This window comes from Pimephales promelas, chromosome 6 (assembly GCF_988280905.1).
Source record: "Pimephales promelas chromosome 6, fPimPro1.hap1.1, whole genome shotgun sequence".
In the NCBI taxonomy this organism is placed as follows: domain Eukaryota; kingdom Metazoa; phylum Chordata; class Actinopteri; order Cypriniformes; family Leuciscidae; genus Pimephales; species Pimephales promelas.
Genome location: NC_142774.1, coordinates 7,489,294 through 7,506,998, shown reverse-complemented (window position 1 = coordinate 7,506,998; position 17,705 = coordinate 7,489,294). Strand labels below are relative to the sequence as shown.

General features: G+C 40.9%; 1 protein-coding gene across 1 annotated transcript in view; it reads right to left on the bottom strand.

The window, feature by feature from the left end:
• bcl9 (BCL9 transcription coactivator) overlaps positions 1 to 14,161 on the bottom strand; it is a 114,730-nt gene extending 100,569 nt beyond the window's left edge. The window contains exon 1 of the mRNA XM_039688238.2: positions 13,811 to 14,161. The gene's annotated coding sequence lies outside the window, so the exon portion shown is untranslated. The remainder of the gene's footprint in view (positions 1 to 13,810) is intronic.
• Between the last annotated feature and the right edge of the window lie 3,544 nt (positions 14,162 to 17,705).

Sequence of the window (17,705 nt, the reverse complement as noted above, 5' to 3'; positions counted from 1 at the left end):
TCACACATACTACTGTAACACCGCTTCATAGTGAATCTGCCAGCGACTATTCGCACTATACAAACTGTGGACAAAATACAGACGTTTCCAAACGGCGCTTAATGTACACCTCTCGCATGCTTTCCATCTGATGCACAGGACATACAGTGTTCAGCTTGGCATCATCAAGAATCACCCACCCACACTCTTAGAAGAAATGGTTCTATTTAGAACCAGAAATAGTTCCATCCCCCGCTTCATATATGGAACTCCAAAATGGTTCTATATAGAACCATTTTTTTGGTAAAAGGTTCTATTGGCCAAGTACGGAATCCCAGGGTTCTATATAGAACCCAGAGGAACCCTTTTTTTAAGAGTGTATAGAACCTTTTAGGGTTCCAAATACGTAGCGCTGATAGAACCTTTTAAGGTTCTATATAGAACCTTTTCTTCTAAGAGTGCACATACCCACATAAGTTTTCTCATTGACTGGTGTTGCAGGTATAGCTGGCCTGAAAAATAAGAACCCGGTGAGTGGCAGTTCTAAAGACCTGGCCGGAGTATAATGCCAAGCCAAGACGTTTTTCACACAAATAGACACACACACACAGGAGATAATACCACTGTTGCCATGGGAGACAAGTCCTAAAGGTATTTGTCTGCAAATGCTATATTGAGAAGAAATCTATTCTCCTTGACTGTCTGCCTGAATATTCAACAAGACAATGGCTGGATGTGGATTGGGTTTTGCTCTAGATACATATTGTGAATGAGCTCACTAGAAGTCGAATAAATCAGGGCGAATCAGAACTAAGAATGGCATGCGTTATGATGAAATACCATCACGGAGAACTGGGGTTAAGGAAAAGTTAACCTCTAGTCTTTCATCCATGGAGTATAAAAAGTGAAATATAGAAGAAAAGCAGCATGATGTCACTGGCCAGTGGCCACACACTCTTTAGTCATTACCGTATCTCACAAATCTCATTTGAACTTCTGAAAAATGTTAATAATGAAATAATAGATATAATAATGAGGTCTGTTCGAGTCATATGAACTATTTTTGTGTTGGCTGGTCAACATGGCATTTTTATAATTTGGAAGAAAGAACAACACGAATATTTTTGTGTTCCATGGAAGTATATAAAGTCATACGGGTTGGTAATAATATGACGATGAGTCATGACAAGAATTTCTTTTTTGGCTGAACTATTCCTTTACAAGCTCTTAGATGCAGGTATTTCTATAGGGATCCATAAGGTTGGGAGTAGGATGAAAACTAAGTTTCACTGCACAATTTTAAGTTGGTCGCGTGTATTCCCCACTTTGACCAACAGAAAATTGCTTGTTTTGAGAGTGATTTCTGTATGAGCTTTTTATTATTGATAAAAATGGACGATAGACCTTTTTTTGCCCACAGAATTTTGCTAGTATGACCACAGAATTAATATTTGTAAAATTATTTACGCATAAACATTCACACAAATAGTCAATAAAAAAATTTCAGTTCGCCTAAAGCATTTACATGACATTATAAAAAGAATTATTGCTTCTTTTTTTTTTTACTTTGTCCACCCTCTTGGATGTAATTTTTTACTACGCTCTTTTTAATTCATAGTTCTCAGTCGTGTGACTGGAACATAGATGAGGGGGGCAAAACATCCATAGGACTGTCCATTGATCCATAGAAACTCTGCCATCTGTTTCAAGCCATGAAACTATAAAGATAATATTATGAATGGGATACTTCACCTCAGGAAAGATGAATGTGTATTTTAAATGGGTCATTTATGTAGAAGAAATGTGAAATTATTTTTGAATTTGGAGCTTTCTAGACCAAGAAAAGTCTGAAAATGTATTTTTGGCTTATGTGGATGAAAGACAACAACTCCCAGAATGCACTTGCTTCGCTGCCCTTGGAGGCCACGCCTACCGGTAACCGTGCAGTAGTTAAACAACAAGTCTAGGCTACTAGTGGGTCTCGTAATGAGTCTGCCCGAAAATGTGTTTCGAGATTGCCCAAAATGTCCAGGATTCAGCTTTTGCGTTCTACAGTCGCCATTCGTTATGTTTACTGTGACGAGCGGGACGAGTGAGGGCTGCGGGAGAACGGCGCGAAGCCGGTGGCGTGATTACTGATGAGCGACACCTGTGAGATGCACCGGTATCATATCTTTCACGGAAGCGCGGGAATTTTCTTATATAATAAATAATTTGTTACATTTATATAGCGCTTTTCTGGACACTCAAAGTGCTTCACATAGAAGGGGGGGATCTCCTCAACCACCACCAATGTGCAGCATCCACCTGGATGATGCGACGGCAGCCATATTGCGCCAGAACGCTCACCACACACCAAACAATGCAATGTTCAAAGGCCACGCCTACTGGTAATAGAGCGCAGTAGTTAAACTACAAGTCTAGGCTACTAGTGAGTCTCCGTGATGAGTCTACCCTAAAAAGTGTTTCGAGATTGCCCCAAAATGTCCGGGATTCGGCTTTTGCTTTCTACAGTCGCCATTCGGAGGAGCGGGAATTTTCTCAGCAATGTTAAAACACATCAACTGATCACTTGTTTAGCATTCATGTAAACACTACATTCAGATTCACCAATCGGAATGAATTCAGTTAGACTGAAACAAAAGCTGTACATTTAAACAATGAATGGCGACTGCCGAAAGCAAAAGCTGAATCCCAGACATCAACAGCCGGACATACCAGACATCATCAAGAGCCTGCTAGCTTAGCTTCCAAAAAAAGATGGCTGACACTAGATCCCACCCTCTATTAAGAACATGCAGGACAGCCCTACTACTGACTGTAGTCTTTAGCCTCTGGCCAAAAAATCCTCCGATGATGCAAAATGACGATTTTTGTGTCATCTGAGGATTTTTTCCAGACAAAAAATACATAAATCTCTCGTCTCAGGGGGATATGAGAGTGGAAAGCATGGTAATTGGAAAATACTACAGGTTTTCTACTAATACAAAGCTTAATACTAAATCCTGAAGTATCCCTTTAATTTAACTGATATTAAAAGATCAAATTCAATATACACCTTATTGATGATGCATACTAAATACAGTCAAGCAGATGAGCTCAGAATATGAATGCACTGAACGCCTACGCTAAATTGAATGTTGTTCTGCTTGCCTGTGTATAATATGCATCATTAGTATAATGAATTTGGTGTTTTAATATCAAGGTCTGCGTACGTTAATACTTACAAACCTGGCAGAAATAACTGCCGGGCAGTGGAGGAAACCTAGTTTTGCCCTCCAGGTGGGCATCCCTATGAGGCTAAAAATGAATGAGTTTATTATAATATGCCTACCTTTAAAACAGCGTTTGTGTTGGAAGCATGCCTATGACTCCTTAAAATGCATCTCACTAGTTTTTGGACAGAGCCATAGTCTGACAAATGGTTGCGTTTCTTCAGCTAAAACGGTAGAACATGATGCTATAGAAAGACCAAGGTCATGGGTTCAATTCCCAGGCAGTGCAAGAACCGCTAAAATGTATACCTTGAATTCGATTTAATCATCTATCAAATGAAAAAAAAAGTAAATGAATGCTTTCCGATTTGTTTAATGCGTTCTATTTACTCCTGAGCCTGGCTCCCTGATCATAAGTGTATTTACAGGAGCAAAGTGTTTAAATCAAGGGGGTTGGGTTGCAATCACGACCGACACACACACATGGTGTCTCTCATTCACTGGAGAAGTGTCATTAGCATCTTTCCCGAAGCTTCCATGGGCCAATAAACGCTAGCAGTCAAGCAAGACTGCTCTGAATTCATCACTCTCTCGCCTTCTCTCTGTATCATCCCCATATTTCTCTCTCTCTCTCCCCCCCCCCCCATCCATTCTTTCTTCTTTCTCTCTGTCTGTAGATGTGAGCAGTGTGCCCCCTGATGAGTCACCTCTGTCATCAGAGCACCGCAAAGGGAGAGAAAGACACACACAGAGAGAGAGAGAGAGACAGACAGACAGCATCTCTTCTGCAAAGTCTCATCCTCAACCCCCACCACAAGCACACACACAAACATAACGAAAATCAACAGACTTAAAGACGCAAATTTACATTTTTATCTTTTTTTCTCTCTCTCTCTTTCATTCACTCCACCTATCTACCCCTCCCCCATCTCTCTATTTTGCTCTCTCAGAATCAAATTTCTAAGATCCAAAGCGTATCGAATGTGCGGCATTTCTTTGTGCACTGAAGAGAGGAGAGGAACTGTGATGCTTTCTGAAATACCAGAGGAAGTGGAAGACTCCCCCAGCAGAGCAGCAAAAATTATGGAAATAGATAAATAAATAATCGTATGGCTGGCGGTGTCGTTTCCCTGCTGCTGTGGCTAATCAGAGGGTGTGAGCGAATATGCGTGTTGATTCGGGACCTTCTGCAAAACACATGGTGCTGCGGCAACATCGCTGAAAAGACTATCCTTACTTCATTGGCGTTCAAATTAAGTGTTATGAATTCAGATCAGTCAGTTTAACCCTGTATCCTAACAAGATCATTTCTAATTTTTTAGATTTTGTCCTAAACAACTGTCTCTGTGACAAGTAATAGTACAAGTTTGTGGCTAGGATTAGCCCCGCCCCCTGTAAATACTAAAATAACACTGATTATATTCCTAATCTGATTCTATTATCATTTGGCTTTGTCTGAATTGTCATGGAAATTCACAATTGGACTGAACCTTAACCTTAAAAATGGTCTCATTCACATTGAATACAGCACTGAAATCGGATAATATGTAAAGGGACAAATTATTCAACCCATAAGTATTTCTCCCATAAGCACCCTAACAAAAGTACAGCAACTATGCTTTTCTGGAAAAATGTGAACTCTGAAATAGAAGGACACGGAAGGAGGAGGAGGAAGATGATGACGAGGGGGAAATGGAGACCACCGCTCCAGCTCTTCCGATCGTTCTCGTCAGCCGGAGGGATTCTTTCCTAGAGACGTGCTGAAATTGGATTTCTGTCACCACCGGAGAAGCATGGTGGCTGAGCACGGCAAGTAAAAATGCCGCTTTAAGATAGAAGACCGACACACAGGTTGAACCGAAACGGCGTAAACGAAACCAATGTTCACAAGCCACTCAGTGTGTGTTCTGCTGGACAGCATGGCAGTTAGTTGCCAAGTTATGAGTTAATTTCATCCACTTTATTAAACTATGTACGGGTTTCTGCTGATACATAATGACCTCTCCAAACACTATCAGGGACTATCATTGTTTTTGCTTTACTGAAGAACTCTCCGGAAATTGCACTTAGCTAGCGGTTTTTCATTCACAACGTCTGTTCTGGGAAGCTCCATAAATCTCTGAATCCTACTAAAGTGAACTACAAGAAGCTGCAAATGTTTTCATTTTGAAGTAGAACTGCCATGTAAATGTACAATGATTCACCAATACGGTGCAATACTGGATCATTTTGGTCTACAGAGAGGTATTTTAAACTGTTCAGACTGTCCTTTTGGGGTATAGTTTCAGACAATGTTGAGGCACTAAAATCCACAAAAACCCAGAACTTTCCAGTCACAGACTTGATAGTTGTACGTAGCCTACCGCCAAAAGTCTGCTTCAGTTTTCAACATGTTCTTCTGACCAAGAACCGCCCACTGAGCCAGAAAGAGAATTTGAGAAGAGTCCTGATCAATCCACACACTTGACTCAGCCTGATCTAGCTTACTTGATGCTAAATGCTAACAAACATAGCAACCCTGTTCCTTGTAAAAAATGACAAACCTGTGTTATTTTTATTTGTTACCTCTGAAAGTTTCATACAACCAGCCAGCCAATCAGATTAGATATTGGAGATTACATCTCTTGCCTCTTTTCATTGTAATATAAAAACAGACGGTCAAGAAATATCTGAGGCTGAGATTACAAACTGCTAAATGCTAATTTTAGCAATGTTAGCAGCAAAACTAAAGTTTGAAAGTCATTGAGCTAAACACACAGCCCTAAAAACCCTTGACATAAGCACTCGAGTGTGTCAATACAAGCCCCCAACACAAAACCACAAGCTGAGCTTGAATCTGTGGCGATTATAGAAGGATATTGTTCTATTAAAATAACAGAAACCCTCTGTTTGAGAGGAGCCTTTTATCATCCAAGTCTCTGTCCCTCTGTTTACTCTTATGTATTATGTACCCATGAGTGTTTGAGACTTCTAAAGCAATCTGATGATTGTAATCAAGTGTCTGTTGAGAAGACGAGCCCCTCTCTGATGTTGAGGATCCTGCTAAAGAGGGGAGAGGAAGAGGCGGAGCCAATAAGAGATGTACAGAAGAGAAAACGAGGAGAGTGAAAATGATTGATGCAGGTTGGTCAATACAACATTCAAGATGGCTTATTTCGTAAGAAGTAAAAAATTTTTCCTCTGTTTTAAAATAAATGCTGTTATTTTGAACTTTCTATTCATTCATATTTCACAATATTACTTTTTTTAATGGCTAATTCTCAATTTTCATCATGGGGGGACTTTAAGGAGGCTAATAGAGTTTTAATTTCATGTTGTCTATCTAGAAAGGATGGTAGCGAGGAATATACAATACATTCGGAGAAGAATAGAGTGAGGGGGAGGAACAGATAAAGGGGGTATGGAAGGTAGAGGTGTTGGCATATCACTGATGATTACACACTGTCCGCAGATATGTGTAACCAGCGACACCATGGCAACAACGCTTTCCCCGGCGGACCAGGCAGGCGATCAGCTTAGAAGTTAAGTGATCTCTCTTTTTCTCGCATTTACTCTCCCTCACTATCCCTAAACTCGTTTATTTCTCTTCCTTCTAGAAAACCTCAGTCTGTCTTTCATTTTAGAAATGAGTCTGCTCTTACCCAAACACATACAAATAAAAAAACTTTAGGGATCTAAAGGGTAAACGATCACTGTGCATTTTCTGCTGTTCAACAGCGAAATCTGAATGACCATTGGTTGTGTCCAAAACGGTCATAGGTTTAACCACTGAGACGGGAGCCAAGACGGCTTTCCACCTCCAATCGCCTGATGTCACTGGCCCATGAGGGAGCCCTCTGCCAATCGGTGCAAAGCACAGAGTAGCAATACCCTGGACCTTTGGATTTGAGTGCTTATGTTTAGATGTTCTGGTCTTACTACAGAAACTGGAGCCAAAATGGCTCCAGGTGGAGTGGCCATGACTTGAGCCAAGATGGCAGCCAATGCAGCATGTCTGGCTTGTAGCGGAGGGCCTCTGGTCTTAATGGGCAAGACGCAGACAGTCAGGACAAGGTTTGTTTCTCCTGAAACTGGTACTGAATGATTCTGCAGTCTCAGAGACAGATGGTGAAGTTATTAAGGAGGAAGAGAAGGGGAAAAAAGAGGTATGAACACCAGGGACAGACGAAGAGTGTTGCCAGCATTAGCCGATCACATGTCGGTTGGCATTTTACGTAAAATCTGGTCCCTCTTCATCCAAACCTGTGGAGTACGAACACAGCAGGATATATAGTGATCGGCCACATTGTCTCAAGGATGTTTTGCCCCTCTTTCCTCCCTCTCTCTTCCCATCATTTCATCTGCCCTCCATCATGACAGAAGCCACAAGCCGCACGGTTGACTGGTCTGGTCGGTGCAAGACTGTACAGTCCAAAGCAGGAAAATTGATCTCCATATCAATTATAAAGCTGCTGGGGTCTTTTTCCTTCCTGGCTGGAGAAGCCTGGAGAAATTGCTTGGCTATAGCCATGGCATATTTTTCACCACTTTGGGCAAAAATCCATGTCGATTACGCAGCCAATCGATGGCCTGCGTCTCTTGCTCAGCGGTGCTGCTAAACGCATCAATGATGAGCCCAGTGTGGGCGGCAGAGCCAGAGAGACAGGGATGGAAAAGAGAGAGGGAGAAAGACAAGGAGATAAAAAGGGAGACTGACAGAGAAGGAAAGAGTAAGGGAGAAGGAGTGGGAGATAGACAGGGAGAGAAAACGAGAGAGAGGGGAAAAGAATGGGAGGAAGAGAGAAAGACGGGAGGTAAAGAGGGATGGATATTGACAGGGGAAAGACAGTGGGATGGGAAAAGACAGGAAGATAGACAGAGAGGAAAGAGGGAAGGGAAACAAGAATAAGACAAACGGGGGAAAACAAGCGTGAGACAAACAGAAAAGGAAAATAGAGAGGGCGAAAGAAAGTGAGACAGACAGGTAAGGAAAATGAGAGACGGTATAGAAAAATTGAGACCGACTGAGGAAAAAGAGAAGGAAAACAAGAATGCGACAGACAGGGAGAAAATGAGAGAGAGATAGAGAGGAAAATAGTGAGGGTGAGAGGGGAAATGAGAGGGAGATGGTAGGAAAAGAGAGAAAGAAATCGAGACAGACAGCGAGGAAAGGAAAGTGAGACAGACAAGGAGGGGGAATGAAACCAAAAAAGTCGGGAGAAAGAGAGCGAGACAGACAGGAAAGGAAAGTAGAGGCAGACGGCCACAGAAACCAAGAATGAGATAGGGCGAAATGAGTGAGAACGACGTCAAGGAAGATAGAGGGAGGAAAAGAGTGAGACGTGATGCTTTCTCTTCCTTGAATCAGTAGTTTGGTTCGACTGTGTATGTGCGTGTGTGAGGAGCCTGATGTAATCGGTCGTTGGAGTGTACGAGCATGTCCTGTGTCACTAGTGGAGCGTAGCGAAAGCTGTGATTTACAGGAGGCTGTGGGGGGAGCTGAGAGAGAGAGAGAGAGAGAGAGAGAGATACTCGTTAGAGGTATGAGGATGCTGTGACCAGAGCCTCCAAACCACAATAAATGACATCTCCATTGTCATCTTTCATATTGAGATAATACACAAATACCTGAACGCTCTGAACACCCACAATGTCCATGATAAAACATATGCTCCCACAATGCATTTCTGCGACTTCTAGTTGTGGTAAAGTGGCCCATTGACGCTACTCAATAGTAGTTGAGCATTTTACTTCAGATTTATTACGCAAACAGAATACTTTATTATATAACCGGCGATCATCGCCAAGTTCAGTCCAAAAAATAAACAAAGTGCAAATGCCGCAGCTAGCCAGTGACAGCGCCCCGCTGCGCTTGAATTATTTACGTCAGAGTTCTGACACAGGGTTCCGAGCTGATTTGCTTCGCTTTACATCCGCGGACGGTGGGTTGTGACATCAGCACTCGACCTGAGCCGGGCGCTTGGCAGTCTGCTAGCGCCTGTCATACTAATCTGGCTAGCCTCCTCCTAACGTCTGTCACGCTAAGGTAGCCGCCTCCTCTCTCGTTCTCTGCGCTCTCCTCCTCCATGACATGAATACAAATGTGCTTTAAAAAAAAAAAAAACAAGGCATCATCTCTCTGCACCCCACCCCCTCCATCTCTCCCTCCATCCCCATATCTTTGTGTGATAGGCACCTCTAAATGAATTTGCAATCATCTCGGCGGCTAGGCACACAAGGCTAGCGCGCACATTTCCACCTATTCAGAAAGATATTAGAGCAGAGGATACATGGGAAGGCAAGGACGCGGATGCTTTTCAAAAGAGCTTTTTCTTTTTTTACGACTCGAAAATCCCTGCTGACCGAGATGCGCCTTGTCTCCAATGGAATAATGAAACAATTATGACTGTGCAGACGCGCATCCCAGAATTAACTAAACTGTCATCTAACTAAATGTGTTTTATGTTTGCTGTGAGTTATTAGCCGTCCCCTTAACATAATCGTAATTTATGCATTGGATATTTGACAACTGTGAAGAATAAATCCATTTATTTCCTTTGGTGCTCTCTCTGGAGGCGCATCTCTCCATCCTACTGATCAAATCCCAACCCCTCCCTCCATTTCTTCTTCTCCTCCTTCGGTAGCAGATCTCCAAGGCCTCCTTATTCCTTCCATTTCTCAATCCAAACCCTGCAATCTACCTCCCTCATTGGCACACTCTTGGTATTTATTGGAAATGCCTGTGGATGGATCTCGCTATGTCGGATTCTAGCGTAGACAGATTTAATATGACGCGAACAAAAAAGGATAGAACTACAGCTGAAACTGAAAACTAAGTTGTTTTTCTGGTCTAAGCTTCCCAGTGTTTTCAAGGAGGTGCTCGTTAAACTTGGTTTGGCCTGGACACCAAATGGCTGACCAGCTAAACCAGTTGAACACCAGCTGAGCCAGGTCAGGAAACTAGCTAAACCAGCGTATGTCATCCCTCACAGCCTTTGTTTTCACCCCCTTTATGGCCAGAGGTAAGAACAGAAGCCCTTTTCACACAGAGATTCTGGAAAATGCACGGATAATGTGACCCAGCATTTGTCCAAAGATTGTTTGATTTCGGTTCATTCACACTGCCAGTGATCTGTGAATGCATTCACACACAACCCGTAAAGATCCCGGAAAGACACATGACGTCAGGATGAGACGTGTAACGTACGCGTCGAAAACATGTACATGCGCATACCGTTCCTTAAAGCTGGTGAACGATCTCAGCTTCAGCGCGGATAGCGAGGAGCTCCTGGTCTCTGCTTCGTTCCAGTTTGCAGACATATGTTCGTCCTTTCTTTGTTGGTGACGAACACAAACTTTCTTCTAAGAGCTACAGAGTCGCGTGATGGCACTAGCGTCATCACTATGACACGCCCCTTATGGCATTGGTCCTGGCTTTGTGGTTCCGGGACTGATCCCGATGACGTTACTAGGTCCCCAACCCGGCATCGATGCCGGTATCAATCCCGGGTTGTGTTTGCATTCACACAGAAGGCGTTCTGGGAATTTCCCGGCAATGACCCGGGATGAAAGGGGCTAGAGTTTGAAAGGAAAATGGTATTTGGTGGCCTTTGTTTTATAGCGCAAACTAAAATAGGTTGTGAAGGATACAAATGCTGGTTTACTGGTCTAAGCTGGTCTCCCAACCAAGTCAAGCTGGTTTTAGAGTGTACAGGTGCTTGTTAAACTTAGTTTGGCTGAGACACCAGATGGCTGACCAGCTAAACCAGATGAACACCTGCTGAGCCAGGCCGGGAGACTATCTAGACCAGATTTAACCAGTGTATGTCATTCTGAACAGGCTGTGAATCCCTCACAGCCTCATTTTCATCTGCTTTAATTGTCTGAAGTTGAAATATTCCACGTCAGACTTTTTGAATTTGGTGGCCTATGTTTTTAGGCACGTAATGATTAAGATAATGGTTTGTTTGACAGAAATATTGTTTCGAAAGACGTCCTACTTGGCAAAATCTCGGTCACCTCCATTTCAAATCATCATAAAGCGAGGTTTGAAGGACTCATTTGACCCTGTGCTCTTTACTTTTCTCATGCCCTCTGTCACGACCTCTCGCTGTCAAGCAGACTGACATTAACCGCAAAACAAACAAATAAATAAATAATGAAACAATGAAGCTGCCATGTCAAAACTGCTGGATACATTTGCGTTCTCTATTGGCATGTGTGATGCTTTTAAAGCATGATTAATGAGCTTTCGCAAACCACTGTAATTTTTATTCCACTTGATTTTCAGTTTGCGTGTAATTGCTATTAAACCCAGGGGACATATAACCATTATATTCACATCAAATAAAACACTATGTTCATGTTCCTCTGTTCCATCTCAAACCTCATAAAAATCTATTAAACTGTGGTACTGTAAATATTTTAATACAAACTATTATGTCATTTATAAAACTGTTGCTGTTAATGCATACATTACCGGGTCCACTGAAGCCATTATAGTAAGGGTTTAGTTTAAAGCTTTAAGTTGTAGTTTAAACGTTTTGTAATGCTTTTATAAAGTAGCAACATGTATTTTGAATAAATGGTGTTGATTAAATAGATTAAATCTATTCAAAGTGTAGTCACAACTGTATGTTTATCGCAATTTTACAGTGGGTTTGAACAGAATTCAAAGTCAAAACATTCGTTCCACTTCACAATAAGGTTCCATTTGTTAACAATGACAATGGAAAATATTTCTAAATCATTTATTTAGTATAGTTAAGGCTGAATTCTATATTTACGAATACATTATTTAAATTAAATGTGGTTTAATGGATTATTTAATGGATCTGAGTTTTTATCTACCTAGATAATTTGTATTACTATTATTAGAAATATGCTATTGCTCATTGTTCGGTAATGTTATTATAATACATTAACTAACATTAAAGGAGTAGTTCACTTTTAAAAAAAAAAAAACTTTTGCTGATAATTTACTCATCCCCATGTCATCCAAGATGTCCATGTCTTTCTTTCTTCAGTCGAAAAAAGAAATTAAGGTTTTTGATGAAAACATTCCAGGATTTTCCTCCATATAATGGACTTCAATGGGAACCAAACAGTTCAAGGTCCAAAAGACAGTTTCAGTGCAAACTGTTCAAAGGGCTTTAAACGATTCCAGATGATTAATAAGTGTCTTATCAAGCGAAACGATCGCTCATTTGAAAAAAATAACAAAGTTTAAGTTTTATGAGCTCAAATGGTCGTCTTGCTCTGTTCGGTGATGCGCGTTCGTGACTCTCCTGTTCGAACCTTTTGGTTCCCATTAAAGTCCATTATATGGAGAAAAATCCTGGAATGTTTTCATCAAAAACCTTAATTTCTTTTCGACTGAAGAAAGAAAGACATGGATATCTTGGATGACATGGGGGGTGAGTAAATTACCAGCAAATGTTTGTTTTTTTTGTTGTTGTTTTTTTAAAGTGAACTACTCCTTTAAGAGATGAAACCTTAATGTAAAGTGTTACCAAACTATCTTCTTTATGATATATTAGTCATCAATTACTTACCTATTGCCTTTATTACTCAATAATTTCCACAATCTTTGGAACTTTATAAAAAATAGTGTTTCACATGATGCCTAAATTATTGTAAATAAGAAACTAGAAGGTCCTCTCAAATTTGAGTTATAACTAGGAAACCTGAGTTACAGAGAGTAAACTACCTTGCTATTTTGGTCATATACATTATATATACATACCGTAACCATTTGCTGCACATTGTACATTTTTACAGTATGACCGTCATCATTTCCGCCACGTTTCTCTTGAACTCTTGAACAGGAATAAATAGAATCTTCTGACAAGCAAGTAAAGGCAACATACATCCTGCAACCTATGGAATAAAAGACACTGTAGTGCCCATAACTCACTGATAATAATAAATAAATACACAATTGTTTTGACTTTTCCAACAACTAGTATATACACATCAAAAAGCAACAGAAATTGCATGTGCAAATTACGCCGGTGACAATTGGATAACCTTTAGCGTGAGAGACGGGCAGAAAGAAAGAGAAAATCACTGCAGGTTTTCTGAACAGCTGGTAGTGTAAAAGCAGTCTGCTACCACCATGGAGGGCACAGACTGAGAAACCCCCCAGGCAGAATAGAACCGCCCCCAAACACACACACACGGCTCCAATCATTGCACAATTCACTCGCTGCCGAGAGTGACAATCCTGACACATCCAGAAAGAGAAAAGCTCTTATTGCTTTGCAGCCATCACACACACACATGGACTGCTTGAATAACCAGACAATAATGAGAGGAGAGCAGAGGAGGTTTACACTGGCATTGAGGGCAACTCATCCAGACTATCCAATGACACATTCCAGACCATCCACTCCCCCCTTCACCCCCTGCTCTTTCCACATATCCATATATCTTTTCAAGGACTAAGAATAACGGAGCGTAATTGTTTTTTAACCCACGCTCCAACCATAATAGCAGCACGCAACTTCGGCACCAACTCCGGGTCTACTCGTTTTCCGCACACCCACCCCCCTCGAACAAAAGAGAGATAAAGTAAGAAAGGTGAATAAAAAAAAAAGAGTGATCCGGTGCTGAAGAAGAAGATACAGTATACTCACCCCCTCTCTTTCTCTGTCACTCTATCAGCCCCCGTGTATGAGCGTCTCCTCCTATTTCTCTCGCTCTTCTCCCTTTCTGTGTGCCCTCTCACACACAGCAGCCATTCAAAAACACGTTCAGGATCATTTGGGTTTTCATCATTTGTTTCTTCTCTTATTTCTCTCCAGGCTTTTGTACCCCTCCCTTTTGTCCGTGCTGGCCCAAAAAGTGCACACACATCCACACAAAGGGCTGCTCTTCCCTGCAGTCCCCGGTCCCCTTCAGCATCTAGACACTAGGACAACATCAAAGCAACTTGGGGGGAACACTTCAGGGGCCTATTGTCTCCAGTCTGATCGTTTTTTCTCGCCTCCGTCCCCCCCTTCACTTTTGACGCCACTTGGTACGGTCCAGGCATTCAAGCCAAGCAGCTTTCACACATGCAGGGGAAGCTTGTCTCAGGCAATTGCTGACAAGCTACAAACAAGGCAGCCATCCCCCTTCACTGCACACACACACACACACACACACACTCTCGTGTGTTAACACTCGCCGAGCCCTCTCTTACCGGACGCTGTTGAGCCCAACAACATCATTCGCGCCCCATATCTCTCTATTCTACTATCTCGAAGTGTGAGCTTCAGCATTGGGGAAGCTACTTGCCCACTGTCTTGGCAAGCAATAGCTACAAGTTATGGTTTTGGGGAAAGAAACTACACAAGCTGCGATATAAAGGGGGGTTATATATTTTATACAATTATCAGAATAAATTAATAAAAAGAGCAGTCCATGAGGATATAAATTAGTTGATTGCATCAAATGTAATAATGACTGTTAGACCGTTTATGCGATTAATTAAATATGTTTAACAATGTTCATTTTTATATAATTTCATCAATACTATAATCTGTGTGATTTCTAAAAAACTAAAAAAATATATGAAAATTTTAATATGTTTAAAACTGAGAGCCCTAAATTACTACAAATTAATAATTCAATTCCATAGAAGAACCATTTCTGGTTCCATTTCTTTTCAGTGAACAGTTAAAAGTGTTTTCTTAGTGTGAAGAACATTTTAACAATCTGAAAGAAGGTTTTTCATGGAACCATCAAAGCCAAAAAAGAACTTTTCATTTTTAAGTGAACAATGTGTTTCACTTTAGAAAAAAGGAAAAAACCTGGTTCATTAAACCAGCACATCATGAATCAGACTTCCGATAACAATATTAAAGATAGAGTGAGACTAATCTAGTAAAGCACAAATGATCATTGCCTCAGTTTGCTCAGTTTCAAAGCTGTGCGCAAAATAATGAAATAAAACGACCACATGCATGACTGAGAACCAATTGAAATGAATCAGTTTCCTAATCTGTTTAATTAAAATGACTCGTTTGAACCAACTGACTCGTTAAATGAATCAGACCTCCTACACTGCTACTAAAGAGAGAGAGAGAGAGATTCTAGTACATTGCAAATGACCATTGCTTCAGTTAGCTTGGATATAAAGATTTTTGAGTTCCACACGACTGAGAACCTTGTTTGTTTGTTTGTTTGTTTGTTTCCTTAAAGGAGTAGTTCACTTTTAAAAAAACTTTTGCTGATAATTTACTAACGCCCATGTCATCCAAGATATCCATGTCATTCCTTCTTCAGTCGAAAAGAAATTAAGGTTTTTGATGAAAACATTCCAGGATTTTTCTCCACATAATGGACTTCAATGGGAACCAAACGGTTCAAGGTCCAAATGAGAGTTTCATTGCAAAATGTTCAAAGGGCTTTAAACAATTCCAGACGATGAATAAGGGTCTTATCAAGCTAAACGATCGCTCATTTAAAAAAAAAAACACAAAGTTTAAGTTTTATAAGCTCAAATGGTCACCTTGCTCTGTTCTGTGATGCGCATTCGTGACTCTCCTGTTCGAAGAGTTCGAATAAAAACGAACAAATCTTTTCCCGAGTCAACTCGTTCATTTCGTTTGTTGAATGAACCAAATAACACGAAAAAAGATTAGATCATTTTGATAAATGAGTTCGAACAGGAGAGTCACACAACAGAGCAAAGTGACAATTTGAGCTTATAAATTTAAACTTTTTTTTAATGAGCGTTCATTTCGCTTGATCAGACCCTTATTCATCGTCTGGAATCGTTTAAAGCCCTTTTAACAGTTTGCAGTTTGCACTGAAACTGTCTTTTGGACCTTGAACCGTTTGGTTCCCATTGAAGTCCATTATATGGAGAAAAATCCTGGAATGTTTTCATCAAAAACCTTAATTTCTTTTCGACTGAAGAAAGAAAGACATGGACATCTTGGATGACATGGGGGTGAGTAAATTATCAGCAAAATGTTTTTTTGTTGTTGGATGACAAATAACCAAATAAAATCCAAAAGCGAATGGAATCCCCAAACGGAAAAAGTAATGACTGTTTTTACACGGGTTTCCTCAAACACTCCCCCAATCAGCCATTGGTCAATAAACAGATAGTCCCACCCCAAACTCGCACCATTACTAATGCATTATAAATAATTGGCTCTCAATATTAATAGGAGAAACTAAGAAATTAAAAATTACACACATCACCTTTAAATTAGTTGCTTTGTTACTTTTAGTTAGATAGTCTCCAACACTGGCGAGTTTACGCAAGTCTAACTTGAGAACACACGTCAATGGCTTGTTGGGGGGCTCATGGGATACAGGAGTGTTCGCTTTTTTTCCTTTCGCTCTTTTTCTCCATCTCTGTTACTCCCAGGGAGTGAAAAAAAAACACAAGAGGGGGATAGGGGACGAGAAAAGTGAGAAGGGAAGGGGGGTAGGGTGGGACGGTATTCGTGCTCTCATCTGGCTTCTATAGCAGTAGGGAGAGAAAGAGAGAAACGGAGGGTCAGGGGCCGCAGAAGTAGAGAGAGAGAGAGGGGGAAAAAAGGGTGATGTGAGGGTGGGGGGAGGAGGAGGATTAAGGAACAATGAATCCCAGACCCCAAACTGAGGGGTAAGAGTTCTCAAGTTGTGGGCCGTTAAAATCATGTCTCAATGTGAAGCCCTCATCTCGCTCCGACTCAAAACAAACAGTTCCAAAGTTGCTTGTTTTCAGATACCTACAAAGTGAGATACACTAGAGCCGTGTTTGACAACCTCTTTTTTGCCTTCTGAATGCCCAACTCGGTAAGGCTATGCTCATCTAATAATGCTCATCTTCAATAATTTCCTCATTAAAAGAAGTTTTACAAATAAGAAAATAGTACTTTTTACGTTAGACGTAATAGACGTTCATTTTCCATGGATAAGGTCGCCTCATTATGAGATGAGATCACATGACCTGCCAAATATTGCTTGCTTTTTCTCTATAACCACCCTTTTGAAGACACCTGTTCTTACTGCATACATTAGCCATGACTGACTAATGCATCCATTCCATACCATTTAATTAAAGTGGCCCAGTGTCAACCACATAATATTTGTGTAACTCTCATACACAAAATAATTCCTTTAAAACGGAACTGAAAACTCGGTCATCGTTTACTCACCCTCAAGTCGTTCCAAGCCTTCGGTGGATATTTTAAGAAATGTCTCAGTGTTTTTTTTTTTTTAATGTGCTACTTTGGTTGTCTTCTCTTGTGTTCTGCAGAAGAAATAGTCACACAGGTTTGGAAACTACATGATGTTGCGTAAATGTTGAGAGAATTTTCATTTCTGAGTGAACTATCCCCTTTAACAAAGCAAAATGAAAATCTACTTAAATATCCCCTGGGCACACTTATCCCAGGTTGGGAATCACTGTAGTAAAGGACGTGAAAGAGTGAAGAGAAATGAGGGAAAGAAAATAAGCATGGAAGAGGAGGGGGTAATAGCTGGGAAGTAGACAGATGTGTCAATCAGAAGCAATTGTAAGCAGATGGACACAAAGACGCCAACAGC